The sequence below is a fragment of the Arvicanthis niloticus genome, chromosome 5, assembly GCF_011762505.2.
Source record: "Arvicanthis niloticus isolate mArvNil1 chromosome 5, mArvNil1.pat.X, whole genome shotgun sequence".
NCBI classification, from domain to species: Eukaryota; Metazoa; Chordata; class Mammalia; order Rodentia; family Muridae; genus Arvicanthis; species Arvicanthis niloticus.
Genome location: NC_047662.1, coordinates 55801880 through 55819670, shown reverse-complemented (window position 1 = coordinate 55819670; position 17791 = coordinate 55801880). Strand labels below are relative to the sequence as shown.

General features: G+C 45.4%; 2 long non-coding RNA genes across 18 annotated transcripts in view; one reads left to right on the top strand and one right to left on the bottom strand.

The window, feature by feature from the left end:
• Positions 1–17791, top strand: part of LOC143442413 (uncharacterized) — a 36151-nt gene that overhangs the window by 4382 nt on the left and 13978 nt on the right. Inside the window, exon 1 of one of the 2 annotated variants that reach the window (XR_013110601.1) lies at positions 15818–15952. The exons of the other annotated variant lie outside the window; for it this stretch is intronic. This is a non-coding gene — a long non-coding RNA (uncharacterized LOC143442413). Of the gene's footprint in view, positions 1–15817; positions 15953–17791 lie in introns of those variants that run through there. 2 annotated transcript variants of the gene reach the window in all.
• On the bottom strand, positions 3–15926 carry LOC143442412 (uncharacterized). Of its 16 annotated transcripts, none has more exons than XR_013110592.1 (6): positions 15786–15926; positions 13657–13754; positions 11214–13534; positions 10437–10477; positions 4436–10310; positions 3–2905 (listed from the first exon to the last, which is right to left on the bottom strand). It is a non-coding gene; the product is annotated as an uncharacterized LOC143442412 (long non-coding RNA). The 16 variants fall into 16 exon arrangements; XR_013110595.1 differs by having other exon boundaries at positions 4436–9049; XR_013110598.1 differs by having other exon boundaries at positions 11336–13534.

Genomic DNA, 17791 nt, shown 5'->3' with positions numbered 1-17791 from the left:
AGTTTTCTTCCTTCGTTCTTAGTTTATTATCAAGAGTAGACACGGTCCGACAATCGTTTAGGATTTAGCAGTGAAACAGACAGACAAACTATCAAACTATTTCTTTGGTAAAGTTTACTTTCTCCTGGAGGAGGAGCACAGTAGATGAGTAAGGACCACGAGTGGCAGTTCAGATAATAATGCACAGTACCAAGAAGACCATGTGACAAGATGGCTACCTTGAGGGACCATTTACAGGATGAACTCAGGACAGGCCCTCTGAGAGAGGGCCACTTGCAGAGCCCTGGACACAGTTGAGGTGAAGTGGGTTGAAGACAGGGAGGAAGTGCATTTGAAGTGGATGGACATGGCAGGTGTGAAGGCCATGGACTGGGAACACACTGGGCGCAGGACAGCAGGATGGATGAAGTGACCACATGGACAGACCAGTCACAAACACTGTTTTCACTGTGATTTGGGAAGGGCCAGCATAAACACAGAGGTCCTGCTGTCGACTTCTGAATGTGGTAGCACTGTGGATGGACTAAGTACCCCGTTATAGGCTCAGGGAGACAAGACAACTGTTGGCCTTCAAGAACAGCAGCTGGTACCAGCTACTGAAGCTATCCCAAAGTGTCCTCAACCCCGAACAACAAAAAACAGAACCCCAGGCTCCACAGGTAAAGGATCTTGACACTAAGCCTATTGACTAGAGTTCAGTCCCCAGATCCCACACAGAGGAAGGAGAGAGCCAACTCCTAAAAGTTGTCTGATCTCCACACAAGTCTTTTTTTTTTTTTTTTTTTTTATTAATCACATTTTATTTAGGATCCTGGAGGACTCGTCAGACACTCAAGAGGTCTTGAGTGCTTCCACACAAGTCTTATGGCACACGTGTCCCCCTCCACACAAGTGTTAGGGCACATGTGTCCCCCTACAACAAAATAACTGTAGTTAGAAAGAAAAACAAAGTATATTTTAAGAAAGTGAATCCCCACTGAAACCTGGGTGGAAATGACATCTGACAGGCTCAGCCCAATCAAGGGACCACTCTGGAAGTTCATGCATCTCTGACTGTGGCAAGTCAGTAACTATTATTACACTATCATGGGTATGGGCCCCTGGGCAGGAAGAAGACAGTCAGGGGCTTGGTCTCTACAGGCTTGCTGCCTCTTGCCCTTGAGAGAGGATATATATGCCCTGAAAAAGGACAGGTTAGCAGTATGAAGCCAGGAAGGTCTGGATCCTCCTTCCCTTCCCCTTTCCCTCCCTCCCCACCTACCCTCCTTTTCTGCATATCTCTGCAAAGCTAGACAGGTTTCCATGTGTTACTTCACTGCACTGAGCCTCATGTCTCTCCTAGAACATAGAAGAGGCCCCAGAAGCAGTTGGACTTTGCCTTGTCTCTCTGGGACTCTGATACTTTTTCATCCCTGAGGCAATGACCATGAGAACAAGTTTGGTCTTTGTGTTTGTTTGTTGTTGTTGTTCAGGATTCTCACCAATTATGACCAGACAATACACATGTGCTATTCCTGGTTTATAAGTCATGCAGTTTTGTTTGCTTCATCCTTGTGCATACAGGGTCCTGAGTGTGGAATGCCCCAGATCCATATACAGAGGAGCAATTTTACATCTTTCTAAAGAACTGGTGGAGGACTCCAAGTTAAGAGTAAGGGGAAAGGGTATAGCCCGAGGAGGGTTTTTGTTGTTGTTGTTTTTTTTTTTTTTTTTTTTTTTAAGATGTGTTAAGTTAGATGCTTACACCTAAAATCTGAGCATACTAGAAGCTAAGGAAGGAGGACAGACATTCAAGGTCAGACTGGGTTACATAGTGAGACCCTGTCTCAAACAACAACCAAAAGAAGCTATGATGGAGGTAGCGCTAACTATTTACTTTTTATTGGCAAAGTGGACCAGAGTCTAAGAAGGTTGTACAGCTTCCCCCTTCCTTCCTTCTTCCTGTGTATTTTTCATTATGTAGCCCAGGCTGGCCTCAAACTTGAGCAGCTCCTGTCACTATCTCCTAAGTGCTGAGATTTTATCATGAAGCACTACAACAAGTGAGAATTGTGTTCTAATATGAAGATTTGGTGGTGGCAGTAGGGCTCCTGGAGGGAGCTGACTTTTAGTGGCAGGCACTTCTAGGTGTTTGGCAGCCCTGCTTAAGTTGGATGCTAAAAGGATAAGTGAATGCTTACCCATTCCCCAATACTAGAGAGGATGCTGGGTGCTCCTGTTGAGTCCTGAGTTCGATTCCCCTTTCTTGTGTCCCCTTCATCCTCTCTGAATTCTGCTTCTTTGTCTGTGAAGCGGAGATTCACACCTGCCCCAACCTCCCTCCTTGGGTTGTGCTCCAGCTATTAGGACACTGGACAGTCACACCTGTTTGTTATGTGAGCCACATGAGTGCAGGTGACAAAGCCACACGGGCCCACAGCTAACTAGTATGACCTCAGCTAACCACTGTCACTTCACTAAAGCATCCACTTTTCATCTGGAAGTGGAGATAAGCCTGCCTCTCCAAACAGGAGCAGGGCTGAGAGCTGTCTTATAGAGTGCAAGAGGCAGCTATCACAGTACTGTCTTCTTCCTTGTCTCTTGGTCATTAGTCTACCTCTTCTTCCCTAGACCACCACTGGGGTTCCCCTGGGTGCCTACCGGGGTGCTGTTTCTCAGCAAATACTTCCACTCTTCCCAGTAGCCTGTAGGCTCACATGTCTGCATTCTCATTGGAAATGTCCTACAACAAGAAAGCCCAGGCCTATGTGAGCAATCTCACATCTCTAGTCAGCGTTCGCAGGGTTCCCAGAACAGCATGTCCACTCAGAACCTGGGGCTGGCGCAGCTACACATCCTTTTCAGGAGAGCACAGCCTCGAGGCAGCAGGAACTCAGGGTGACTCAGCTCACATGTGACAAACAGCCTGTGAAGTAAACCAGACCAGAGCTCCAGCACGGCTGCCTTCAGATTTCAGGGAAGGAAGAGGGCGGCACAAGAGGTAATGGACAGTGTTGAACTCGCAGGTCACCTCTGGCCGCTGATTGATACCAAACGCATGCTCTCCTGCTGAGACCTTACCACAGACACCTGAGTTTACGATGGTCTGAGAGGTTAGACCTTTCACCCAGAATTGCACAGGGGTCCTAGTCAGTAGATCAGGGACTTGAGCAGAGGCATCTGACTTAGATACCCTTGTTCTTCCCTAACATGTCAGGGGGAAAAAAAAAGTCTACTCCCCAACCCCATTTCCTGCGGCACTGCAGAGATCCCCGTGTGTGATTTTAAAAAAGACTGACCCATTGAATTTTATTTTTCGAAGTCTTCAACAAATAATGTCCCTAGGTCCTTTTACCTTTTACACCTAGGGCTGTTCCTCTCCTCCTGTCCTTGGTTTATGATAGACAGGGAGTGTGCAGGAAGCGCTGGGGCATGAGCCTGGGTAGTGGTGGGTGCTACCATTACAGGGCAGTGGAATGGCTACTAGCAGAATCACTTCCATGGCTCTGTCCAGCACTGAAGTCAAAGCTGCAACCTAGCCTGCTTTGGGGGTCAGAGGTTGGGAACACCACTCTCAGGGAACACTCAGAGGAGGTAAGGCCTGGCCGGAAGCATTGGGCCATGCCAAACAGGAAAGGGGAGGGCGGGCCTGGGAGGGACTGAAACGTCACCAGGATGCATGCCAAAGTTGGGTGGGCCTAAATACTAGGGCAGAGCTGCTGGGCACATGACTCTGTTGAAAAATCTCCCAGGGAATAGCTTCTAGTCCCTGCCTTATTGAGAGGTTTGGGGAAGGCTGCAGTCCGCCGTCTGCTGGTCTGGGCTGTGGGGGGAACCCTATGCTGGCACGTAGCCACAAGGACATTTCTCAGGGAAAGCCTTTGGCCCAATAAGTCTGTTTTCTCTTTTCTTTGGAAACTAGGATTTGGAATCTGTTCAGGAAAAATGTAACGGACAAACAAATAGCCTTGGTCATCGGTGCCTCCCCTTGGAGCCAGGTCAAGCCTGGGGAGTGCTTAGCCTCTCTAGATGTAGGCCATCCCTTTGTAGCCAGTCTCTGGCTGTCCTAAAATAATGTCTCCTCTCCGTTTCTCTCTCTCTAGTGCTGCTCATACCCAGGTCTGCTCCAATGCTCCCCGAGATACTAGAGTGTCCCCACTGTAGAGATCACTTGCTTTATTCTCCCCCACCCTCAGTCTCATTTCTCAGGGGATTAGTTGCTTCTCTGAAATGTTATTCTAGGTAATTTCAATGTAACGCATTTCCTTGCTCTGTAGGTAAGAACCCCTGGTTTTATTTTTTAAACTACAGTCAAATGTCTGCCAGCTCTTAAACTCTGGCTGTGAGCTAAGCAGTGTGATGTTTTGTGCTACTCACTGCATAGCAAAGTGTTCAGGACAGAACCTGATGCATAGTACATGCTCAATGAAGGATACTTAATGTCCCTATTAATTACCTGAATTCTGATGTAGCACTCATAGCAGAGAGGATTTGTCTTATGTATTGCAGGTTGCATGACAAGTCTGTGAGCTTCATCAGGGCAGGGATTGTGTTTACTCTCTAGTGTCTCCAAGCACATGCTTATCCAAAGGGAATTCCCAGGGTGGCAATCTGGTCATTCAAGCTGGTGGCAGTGCAGTGACTTACGTCTAGAATTCCAAAATTGGTTTGGAGTCACTGTAGCCTAAAGAACAGAGAAGCAGGACAGAGCGCAGATCTTGGCTTGCTTCTACGTCAACTGTTTACTACCTTTATGACCTTGGAAAGATGGATCTTTTTAAAACCTAAATACCTATTTTCCAAAAAACAAGGATAATAGCGTCTGATTGTCCTCTCTACAGGTTTGTTGGGCATCAGTGAACATGCACAGTTGTGAGAATCCTCTTAGAGTCCATGGCCAATGCCACTGCTGTGATTTAAAGAGACATTTCCCTTATTGTCTTCTGGGTGGGCACTTGTTTTCCAGCTGGTGGTGCTGTTTGGAGAGGTCATGGAACCTCGAGGAGACAGAGTCTTGTTGGAATAGGTCGTCACAAGGGTGAGACTGGAGGGTGGATAGTCTGGCCACACTTCCTGTCTGTTCCCTGAATCTTGATCAGTGTGACGAGCCGCCTCATGTTGTAGCTGCCGTGTCTTCTCTGCTGTGTCTGACTGAGTGCCCTTTTCTACTGCGACCATTCCTTTCTTAAGTTGCTGTCGCCACAACAGTTCAAAAAGTAAATCATACATACAAGTGCCACACTTGCCAGAACATGAGATAATAGCCACTACATGTGAGCCAAATGCATATTCTTTAAATTTTGGAATAGTTTTTCTCTTCTAATCATATATCTCATGTAATGACTTTAACCTTTGGGAGTTCCTTTGGACTGGGGCCCTTTCTAGCTTTAAAATCTCGACCTTATATTTCAGAGTAAACTTTCAGAGGTGTTCTGTAAAAGGTGGAATCAAACACTTACAGTACTTGCTGTTTGTTGCTATGTGATTAAAGAGGGGAGAAGCCAGGGTTTATCTGAAGGTGTAGGAAAAAGGGTGAGGAAGGGTGAGCCACAGCCCTAACTCGGAAAGTTTACAGTATGGTTTGTTAGCCCAGAGCTGAAGTCTAGACTTGTAGGCAAAACACATGATATATATATAAAAAAAGGTGGTTTGTGAAGACTTTACAGAGAAATGGGCTTTGTTTAGGGTTTCTATTTCTGTGAAGAGACACCATGATCCCCAGCCCCTTAACCCCCAACTCTTATAAAGGAAGATATTTGACTAGGGCAGGCTTACAATTCCAGAGGTTTAATCAAGTATCCTCCTGGCGAGAAGTCTGGCGGCACACAGGCAGACGTGGTGCCAAGTAAGAAGACAGAGCCACTAGACCTCGCTTGAGCATCTAAGCCCTCAAAGCCTGTCCCCACAGTGACACACTTCTCCAACAAAGCCAACCCTATTCCAGCAAGGCCACACCTCCTAATAGTGCCACTCCCTGTGGGTCAAGCTTTCAAACATTGAGTCTTTGGGGCCCATTCCTCTTGAAATCACCACAGTATCCAACCTCACAAAAGACTGATGCTTAGTCTGTAATCCTGGGAATATAATTCAAAAGCTAGGTCACTGCCATTGGACACTGCTAACACAGATATGAGTAAGATTACAGGGTTGTTTTTTTCTGAGCTTAGTATATTCAAACATTTTGGTAATATACCCATTTAAAACTGTCTGAGTTTTCAAAGCTGCTGACATTCTGGGGCTGCTGATTTCATGATGAGAAAATGGAATTATATTATCTTTCATCAGATGTGATATTCTTTACCTAAAAGAGAGAGCTAATAGAGAAAGCTGTTTACAGAAAGAGTTACTTTTTATAACTTCTACATAACGATAGCAAGTGACTAAATCAGTTAGGCTAAGGTACGGTGTGAAGTAGTGCACTTCAGTAATTCAAAAAAGAAAAATTTAAAAACATGCAATTGTAAACCATTTAATAAACTGAAAATGAGGCTACCACATGAAAACAGACTACAGGGATAGTCATAGTCAAAAGTCAATCATAGCTTTCATGTTTACACCTAAAAATTAGAATGAATGGGAAACAGGCAATTAAATATCTAACCAAGGAATGTAGAGAGTGAGATGCAAAATAAAACTAAGACAAGCAGAAAAACAAAACCAAAAGATGTACAAGCAATTAAAAACCTAATTAGAAAACCAACAATATTATAGATTTCATAGGTATCGAATGTATAGATTTAAAAAATAAACCAATAGAACCCTCTAGAAAACTTGCCTGACAACACTGTGAGAGAGAGAGAGAGAGAGAGAGAGAGAGAGAGAGAGAGAGAGAGAGAGATACACGCAGAGAGAGGAAGCATTAGATTACTGGTATCTGAGAAGTCTGTAAATTGTTCCTTACCACTCTTGGTCACTGAACAAATCCTGTGTGCCACATATTTGTGTTTCTCATTTTTCTAATGATTAAACTGAAGATCTAAAAATCTAGTTTACTTTTTGATGCCATACAACCAATGAGTAGTAAAGTCATTTTTTTGAAGTCTTGCCTCCTAGTTTTGTTGACTGTTCCCTCAATAATCTCATAACATCTTTTGGGGAAGAATAAAGAGGTGATATTCCCATGCTGATGTGTGAGAGCTTATAACTAGTTGCCACAACCAGACGACTTACAACTATGGAATACGTTCTCATGGTCTAAGAGTCTGGAGTCAAGGGGTGAGCAGCCACACTGTCTCTGAAGACTGTGAGGGAGAAGGTGCCCTTGTTCCCAAGAAGGCTATAGGGTTTGATTCCTCGTCAGTCCTCAGCACCTCAGGGTGCTCTCCCATTTCTGCCTCCATTGTTACATGGTATCTTCCTATGGTAAGTCATCCTCACTTTCAGCTTGACTGAATTTGGAATCACTGTGGAAACACACCTATAAGTCTCTCTGAGAGCGTTTGCAGAGAGGTGTGGCCGAGGAAGGAAGAGCCACCCTGCAGCCTCAGGAGCATCCTCTGGGCTGAGTCCTGGACTAAAGAACAGCAGAAAAGAACTAAGAACAAACCCTGGCTACTCTGCTTCCTTGCTGCAGAAGGCAGAGACTCGACGAAAGCGCTGACTCTCACCAGCATGCCATCCCCACCTTGATGGGCATATCTCTTCTTAAACCGACTCAAAGAACGTCTTTCTTCCTTACATTGCGTTTGTCAGGTATTTTGTCCCAGCGATGGGAGAGGTCACTCAAGATACTCCTCATGTCCTCATGTTGTCTTCCCGCTCTGCCTTTGTCTCCTTTGTTTTCTCCACTTGAGAGATGGATTAGTGCCCTGATACTGGAGAACCTTAACTTTTTCAGTTACATCAGGAGTAACTATTAATGTAATATTGTATTATATAATCTCAACCAGGGGGTTCTACCCTGCCTTAGATCATTCAGTTCCCAGATAAATGACACAAAACCTTTATATTTATAATAGGCCTTAGTCAGCACTAGAGCTGGGCAGATATCAACCCTCTATGCTATTATGTCTACTTCCCTGCCCATAACCCCAAGTTATAACTTGCCATGTTCCATGTGGGCTGCTCTTACTACGATTGGCCAGTCCTCATGGCCATGTTTTCATGACTCACCTATTTCATGGTGTCTTCTCTCCACCTTCTCTCTTTTTTCTCCTCTTCGTGGTTTCTCCTCAGAGTTCAAGCCCAGGAACTGAAACCCCACCTATCTCTCTTCTGCTCAGCTATAAGTTGTTGGCATCTTCGCTCAACCAATAGTTTTAAATTAAGGAGGAAGGTCACATAGTATTTCTTATGTGCAGATTTTCTCATCCCTGAAGCAACAAGGGTCAGTATTTTGCAGTCCAATCCATAGCAACAGACCCAGCTTCAACAATGTAATACTATATTCTGAGCTTCCAGGTGGATATACATTTTAGAGAGATATGACTTAAGTTAAGTGACTTGTTGTGGTTTCAACAATCTTTATTCTGCATTCATCTAGTGAATCTGTGTATAGTGCTTAAAGTGCCCACCACACATAAACACATGTACACCACACACACACACACGCACACGCACACGCACACGCACACACACACGCACACACACACACACACACACACACACACACAGAGGCCACTGTTCGTATAATTAGGAGTTTACTCAAGAAGCACAGGGGGAGGGGATTAGTTCCACACTACTGTTCTGATCAGGCACTTTACAAGGGAGGTAGAATGGAACAGAGGACAGTGGCCAATATCCTCAAATTTTATTTCCCCGGTTACAATGGAAGGAACTCTTAGTAAATCTGAGGAGGGCAAGAGGAAAGGTACGTAAACATTCTTCAATACTTGAAGGGTTGCCAGCTATATGGGTCTGGGTTTGGCTGTGTCCCTAGTTAGAACACAACCAATTGGTGGAAGCCATGAATACTTTGTTGGTTTGTTTATGTTGGGGGTGGGGTGTGCTGTTCATTGAATCCAGGTCCTTGCACATGCCAGGCAAGCACGGTACCACGGAGCTCCATTTGCAGGTCCAGAGGATTCTAGTTCAACTATGTTAGTGGACGATCCTTAATAACCAGAAATATCTAAAGGAGTTAATAGAATTGGATTAGGTGGCCCTGATATCCACATATGTGCAGCTATTGTTTAAAATGCCACAGTTACTAGAGGCTAGTAGGCACTGGAAAGGGCCAAACAAGGTGGGTTGCTGCTGAATTTTATTATTTGCTGACCATACCAAACTAAGACCAGGCAAACTGATGAGTTGGTCACCCTTGTTTATAGAGTTTTAGGTTAAATTTTTAGAATTTTATTTTTTAATTTCTGACATATGTATCTATATGTATGTTTTGCCTGCCTGTATGTGCACCACATGTGTGTCTGAGGTGCCAGAAGAGGGTACTGAATCTCCTGGAGCTGGAGTTAAGAATGGTTGTAAGCTACCATGTGGGGACTGGGAATTGAACCTAGGTCTTCTTCAAGAATAGCCAGTGCACTTAACCACTGAGCCATCTTACCAGCCTCTGATTTACAGATGTTTAAAAAAGGAAGAAAGACATAAAAGTAATTGTGGCAGCAGTAGTAACAGTTATGGGAGCAGAGGGAGGAGACAAATACCATCTATAAGGGGAATCCCAGGCCTGGGGATGCAGCTCAGTGGTAGAGCACTTGTTCAAGGTCCTGGGTTCAATCACCAAGTTGAACAAACAAATGAACGTGGGCCTGGTGGCACACACAAGTATCTTGATCACACAAGTGAGACAGGAGGATTGTAGTAAGTTCAGGTCCAGCCAGGGCTACATAATGAGTTCAAACAAAGGCTTGATACATAGGAAGGTCTTAAGAAGCCAAAAATAAAAACATAAATAATTTAAGTGGCATAAGGTGCTGTTGACAGCCCTCTAAGAAGCTTTTTAGGTGCCTTCCCTGCTTGGCACTGTATTCACAGTACCCGGTGTCAGCCCTGGTCAAACACATGAGCTGGTCAATGTCAAAAGGCTCTTATGCTGAGCCTTGAAGGCTATGAATCATTTTGATCATAGGAAAAAAAAAGTATATGAGGGCAAGATGGTAAAAACAGAGAACCTGGGTGCAGCGACTAGAAATACAGTGTCTGGCGTGCTCTAGCCTTTTCCTGTGGCTGTTACGATATGCTTGGGGAAAGCCCTTGAAACAGTGAGTCTCTTATTTTTATGTATTCTTTTTTTCCATCTTCAAGACCCTAGCCTCCTTTTTTCCTTCCTTCTATTTTCTCTGTTGGAAAAGACAGTGTTCTCCTAGAAAGGATGTCATCAGGCATTCTTTCAGGCCAAGCATGGGAGCAAATCAATTGTCCATGAAAATATCCTGTGGACAAAGTTGGGAATGTGAGGTTTGGATGAAGGATGAGAAGTCATTGGGACAGAAGAGGTGGGGAGGAGTATGGGGCTGAGGAGGTGCTGGGTACTATTGGGAAGTACAGTGTGTACTCACCAGCTCTGGGCTGCACACAACTCTTTCCTTCTGGATTTCTACTGGGAGAACAAAACATATTTATTCTTATGAAGCAAAGAGAAGGAAAGGGGAAAAAAACATTTACTGGGCAGCTATCATATTCCAGGTATCCTTGGGAGCTTACACACACACACGCACACACACACACACACACACACACACACAACCCACCACAGATGTATACACACATCACATACTATACACACAACATATACATACATATAAATGCATTCACATACACCCATAGACATAACATACAAATACACCACAAACACACATACATGCAGACAAATACACCACAAACATATACACATACATACCACAGATTTACATACATAAACACAAAACACACATGCACACACATACACCACAAATACACATACATACACACAAAACACATACACATAGCACATACACACACATACCAGAAATGCAAACATACATATACACACAAATTCACCATAAACATACATACATATGCACACATGCATACTACAAAAACATACACACATAATACATACACACACACATCACAAACACACACATAAATACCCTCAAATATACCACAAGTACACACATACACACATACAGACATACACAAACTCATACACACACACAAAACACATACTACAAATACACATATTCACATACACATACATACATAGGTGACATACACACACATACTACAAACACACATAAATATACACACAAAACACATGCCACACACACACACACATTTGCAAAGACAGTATTTACTTCGTAGAGAAATAAGATATGTAGTAAATTGCCCAACACGTCAATCAGAAGCTGGTCCAGACTTAAGACTGGTTTTGTATGGCTTTACAAAAGTCATTTCCAGATTCTCATCTCCCATCTACCTCTCTGCTGATGAAAGCAGAACCTCTTGGCAGCGTCCTCTGTCTTTGCTTCTGCCTCTTCTGGGAGCCTTCTTCCCCAAGTGTCTTACTAGGTGCTCTATTGCTGTGAAGAAACACTATGACTGTGACGACTCTGATAAAATAAAGCATTTCATTGGGGCTTGCTTACAATTTCAGAGGTTTAGTCCATTGTTACCGTGGCAGAGAATATGGTGGCACATAGGAAGACATGGTGCTGGAGAGTAGCTGAGAGTTCTACATACGGCTCCACAGGCAGCAGGAAGAGAGGGGAGAGACACTGAGCCTGGCTTCAGCTTTTGAAACCTCAAAGCCCACCCCCAGTGGGACACACTTCTCCAAGAAAGCCTCACCCACTCCATCAAGGCTGCATGTCCAAATCCCCCTCAAGTAGTGCCACTTCCTGGTGACTGAGCATTGAAATAGATGAGCCTATGGGGAGAGGCATTCTTATTCAAACCTCCATAGCAAGTATCCGCATCTTCTAGAAGCTTACAGCAAGGTTCTTGGAGGCTGCTGAGGCTAAGCAGTGTATGGCAGGATTAGATTCTCTGCAAGGTGATCCTGAGAGGCCACTGTGGGAAGCTGTAAAGGTGACACACACTAACCCCCTTAGAAGCAAGTCAGGATCTGGGATGTGCGTGGTAGTTGATACTCTAATCTCGACAGGATCAACTAAGAAACAAACTTTTGGTCGTGTTTGTGGTGAAATTTCTAGACTGAAATGGCAGCACCAGTCCCTGGACTGGAGTTCTGGACGAAATACAAAGGAGAAGGTAAGCTGAGTACCATTCTTTCCTACCATGATGGACTGTGCCCTTCAACTGTGAGCCAAAATTCCTCCTTTAAGTTTGCTCTTGTCAGGCATTCTGCCACAGCAGTGGGAAAGGCAACATGATGTGCTTGTTGGAAGGGCTTTGCTAACCACAGCAGGAAGTGGAGAAAATCTCAGGAAGCCAACTAGTCAAACTGCCTTGTTGCCGGTGCATGCATCCATGGCTGGTTAGCACAAAGAAATACAATGAAATGGAGACCCTAGCTTGGGATCTCTCATTTTGTAATAGCTAGGGGACCCAAGTCTCTGTGCTTCATGGAGACTCAATTATAGTATCTCTAAAATGGGTGAACTTCACTTACTTTGTCTCACTGAAGAAACTATACGGAAAGATTACCTTGACTGTAGTGATAAGTAATATATCAGAGAGTAAGACCCTTGGAAAATGTTTATATTAAATCTTTTGTGGGTCCTGGTGGACATGAATGCAAAAAGAAGTGGTATTGTTATTTGTTACTGATGGCCAGTAAGTTCAAGTCAAAGAAATCCAGACACACTCTAGCTTAGGTTCAGATAGATGGTGAGAGGAATATGGGTGGATCCAGCCTCACAGGCAGCTAGCTCCACATGTCTAATGTTGGGGCCACTGTGCCTCTGGGTACCCCTACTTATTCTCTATTCAGATTTTTTTCTTTGATATTTCTTGTCATGGTCACTGTTTTACTGCAGTGAAGAGACACCATGACCAAAGAAACTTACACAAGAAAGCATTTAATTGGGGGCTTGCTTATAGTTTCAGAGGGTCTGCTCGTGCCATGGTGAGGAGCATGGCAGCTGCCAGGCAGACATGGTGCTAGAGAAATAACTGAGAGCTTACATCCTGACCTTCAGGCCGTAGGTGGAGGGAGGGAGACTGGTCTGGCGTGGACTTTTGAAACATCCAAGCCTACCCTTAGGGACACAATTTCTCTAACAAGGCCATACCCCCTAATTCTTCCTACTCAGTTCTACTAACTGCGGTATTAAACATTCAAATATTCAAGCCCCTGGGTGGCTTTTCCATTGAAGTCTATAGTACCAGTGCATTTCCTACCTATGGCAAGCAGTAGGATCAACTGTCAGTGCTCCATGTTTGTCTCCTGATGCTGTGTGGGCCTTCTTCAAGTCTGTGGGCTGGAATGTGTGTAATAGAAAAGTGGACTGTCGTATATACACAGTGTAGGTTCCCATTTTCACTGTCTGCGATGAGTGAAGGAGGGCTTTGTTCCTACAGATCAGGTAGGAAAGCCCCATAGCCATGCTGTAATTGGCTTGGATGGTTCACATGCATGCCTCAGATAAATCTCCGTGGTAAAGGGTGGGAATTACCCCTGGCTTGCCTTAAGTCTCAGGATTTTCCAGTGTGTCTAAGAGGAGAAGGGAACACACAGAGACATGGCCATTCCCATTTGTAAAACCACAGCAGAATTTAAGTAATAAAAGATGCAAAAAAATCTGGCATGTTCTAGTTCTGGAGGTACAAGCTTACCTGCAGGTGTCTGGAGGATGGTTGCATGGGTGGGAAAACTTGTTAGTCCGTTACTCAGCTTAGGTTTGGACAGGTGTAAAGTACAGAAGAGGCCTATTCTGTCAAATTAAGATAGGAAATAGAGTGAACAAACTGAAAACAATGCCCGGCAACTTCCCAGCATAGCAGAGGACAGACAAACAGATACTTGCACTGCAAAAACTAGTCTGGGGCACCTATCGGCACATAAGAGATCCATGTGGTGCCTGACAGGAAGAGGTGTCACAGTGGAATTAAGACTTCTGTGTGGATGGACTACTGTATGTCCAGAATTGGAAGAGCATCCTAGAGGGCGTGCATGAGGCCCAGTGTGCCTTGTTGGAGAACTAGGGAGAGAGTAGCTCAGGGGAAAGAGGTGGGACCAGATTTGGTTCCTGGAGGAATTTTCAAGTGTGCCATTCACAGTGACCATTGCCAGTGCCTTTTCTGCCTCTGTGACCGGAAGTGGCCTCTGATCTTTACAGGAGGCCCATGGTACAACTCCCAGCTTCACAGCATCCTGCCATGGTGTTGTCCTTTTTAAGAACAAAACTTACCACTGGAACGAACCACAGCATTTGGGAAATCACTGCAGAACTACTTTACTTTTCAAAGGAACTAAGCCCCACTGCTAATAAGACTCATTTTCAATGCTGATCATCACCGCTTGACACCTCTGTTGCCACAGAGCAAACTGACCTGCAAAGCTCCAGGAACAGTGATTACCCCTCCTAGCTCCCCTATGCAAACCTTAAATTGGGGTCTGAGTACAGGGTGTGGAGCCCTAAAATCCAGGAAACCAGATTGCCCCCACCCAAACTCCCATCCTTAGTAGAGAAAACCCTACCTACAAAAGGCCCATATAGTTCCCACTGTGAAAGGGAGAGGCAGGAGGGATAAGGAGCTGACCATGGCCTCTGAGGTCATGGAGAAGCTTAATTAGAAGGCTCAGGGTACACTTTCATGAGGAAAGAGTGGTTGGGATCCTCCCTTCCCCACTTCAAGCCCCTCAGAGTGACAGTACAGTATATCCTGTGAGATCTACTGGTCTGCCTCAGGGTGGGGCTGACTGACCCAGTCTGTTTGTTCTTTTTCTCATGCTTGATGCTGGGGAGACTTAGAGGACCAATCCAGACCTTCATTCTCTTGTTAAAATGCTCATTGGGACTGGGAGCCTCCAAGGGCTCAGACTATTTGCTGAGGGTTTGCTTGCCTCTGGTAGGAATTTTAGCTTGGCCTTGTGTCCTTGCCTGGATCTTTTCCTCAGATATACTTGTTCAGCACCCACTGGGCAGCAAAGCAGCTTCAAGTAAGCAGTTGAGGAATTTGGCCCCCTGACTTTTTAGTTTGTGGGTAAACAGAAGCCCAACTGGGCAGATACCAGTTGGGGTACTATGCTTTGAGAGAGGGAAACTCAGAGGTTGAGAGACCCTGAGGAAACACACTCCTTCTCTGACCCTCTGCATGGAGGATTCCTGTGTAATTCCTAGAGGACTAAGGGAGCCTAACTGAGCTCTTCCTGGTGCCTCAATTCTCTAGAAAGAAACCTGACAGCCCCAGACTCCACGTCTCAGCATCTTCTCAGTCCCTCGTCCCCGAGTGCCTGTGCTAAGCTTGTTGCACATCCACCCCACTCCTGTATTTGGAATACAGGTGTAAAGTTTTATGCTCAGGACGACAGAATTAACAAGAAGCATTGCATTCCTGAGATTTGCAAGAGTACCCTACCATTTGCTAAGCAGGCTCACAGTTCAGGGAGCTGAGAGGTTCAGGACTGGTCTGGGTGCAGGTTGCTGTTACCACCTGTATGTCCTGTCATATTCCTGCTTCAGGCGGCAGAGGTGCAGGCAGCAAGTGAGCTTCATGTCATCCTGAACATAAAACGCTACACTTTAAGAGGTGTCCCCAAACACAGGAGTGGGCTGGGAGGGCAACAAGCTTGGCACAGGCACTCAGGGAGGCTGGACTGAGAAGAGGCGTAGACAGGAAGTCTAGGGTGTCTGGGGGTGAAGTCTGGGAGAAGGCTTATTCCCAGAAAATTGGGCCAGCAGGAAGAGCTCTGGTAGGCTGCCTCAGCCTACTAGGAGGAACCCTCAAAGCCTCCTTCTTACCTTTTTGTTCTTGGAGTTACCGTGTAAAGGGCAAAAGGTAGTTTTGTTCTTGGTACTCTGGCCTGGAGCATCTGAGAAACAATAGGTTTCCTCTGGGCACCTGTTCTGTATTTCCCATCGGAGTGACTCCAGCGAAGAACAGCATGTTAAGACATTAACTGCCCAAGGTAGGTTGTTTCTTCCTGTCCCTGCTCCCTCCAGGCCTGTCACTGGAGCCGCTGCCCAGGGAAGCAGAAGTGCTACGCAGCTGCAAACCTTTCTCCTTGCTTCCCCAGCGGTCTAGATTCCCTCCTCCGGGTTTACTTCATGGCCTGTGTCTCTGAGGAACATGACTTGCTCACTTGTTTACTATAGTGTTCTTCATTCCCGTTCAGCGTCCCCGGCACCCACCCACGGGTCTGTGAGGTATGGAGTACAGCCCATGGCCTCGTGGGTAGAATCAGAGGACGGATGAGAAGCCCGGGGATATTAAGTACACAGAGGAGGTGCAGCTATACAGATAGAGAGGAATTATAGGGGAGGGGTGAGGGCCTGGTTTTAAAGAACATGGGGTTTTCCATGCAAACAGATGGGAGCTGTCCTCTACTGAAGATTTTAACTACTCTTTGGTCTCCAAAGAGCCACACAGTCCACAGGTGTGTATGTGGGTTCTCTGTGGACAGTTTGCATGCTTAGGATCACACACACACACACACACACACACACACACACACACACACTAGTGTCTTGGCTTCTGTTTACTGATTTTTGTGTTTCCCCTGAACCTGTTTCATTTTTATCAGCATCTTTCATGACATAGAAGCTACGGCACTGCTTAGGGACGTGGCCTTCACAATGATGGGAGGCTTGGGTTCGAGTTCCAGCTTTACCTCCAGCTACCTAGTAGAGCTTAGGCAAGATTCTCTGAGCCTTCCTTTCCTTATTTGTAAAACAGGAAACATGCATCGCCCCACAGGCTAGCTGTGGGGTTCACAGCAAAGTGTGCATATAAAGTGGTGACAGAGAGGCTGGCACCTGACAGATCAGTCAATAGCTATGTGAGTACAGCTTGCCAGAGCCACACTGTTCCCTCAGTCTCCAACACTGACCTTCTACAAAGCTGAGGAGCAAGCATCCTTTTGGAAGACACACCCTCTGTTGACTCACCCTCCACCCCCACTCCCCACCCCCACCCTAGCTACCTCCTCCTTGGAAGCTTTTGGCTTCCTTCTCAAGGGCTGCACTGCTAAGTCACGTCTCACAGCCATTTCCTGGAGTCATTGGTGTGGTGGAGTCTTGTCCAGGGCCTGACATTTAGGCTTGTGAAATTCCACTGTGGGTACATGTAGCCCATCTTTCAAAACCATCTTGAATCTTACTTCTCCCTCCTAATATTTACTAGCCTGTTTCCTAACAGGATTTCCTCCCTGCTCAATCCATGGAACACTCCGGAATCAGAGAAGTTTTCTGAAAAGGCTTTTTCCTTGTGTTCTTTTCCTGTTCAAAAAACGCTTTCCCAGACTGTTTGAATACACGGAGATTAAAGATCTCTGTCATCAATGCATTTAGCATATGATTTTCTTTTCTTTCTTTCTTTCTTTCTTTCTTTCTTTTTTTTTTTTTTTTTTTTTTTTTTGGTTTTTTGAGACAGGGTTTCTCTGTGTGTGTAGCCCTGGCTGTCCTGGAACTCACTCTGTAGACCAGGCTGGCCTCGAACTCAGAAATCCGCCTGCCTCTGCCTTCCAAGTGCTGGGATTAAAGGCATGCGCCACCACCGCCCGGCAGCATATGATTTTCAACAGCTCTTCAGAGTCTTCGATCTTAGACTGTTTGCTGATGGCTTAGTATATGGACACTGTCACAACCACCTCTCACTAGCGCCACCCTGAAGACCAGACTTTGAACATGTGTATACTTGAGGGTCATCCAATACTTGAACTTTAGCAGTGTCCTTTAGTCTAGTGATGTTGACAGCCAGAAGCCAACCATCACATGATCAGCCAGTCCTCGTCATGGGAGTTGAGGCT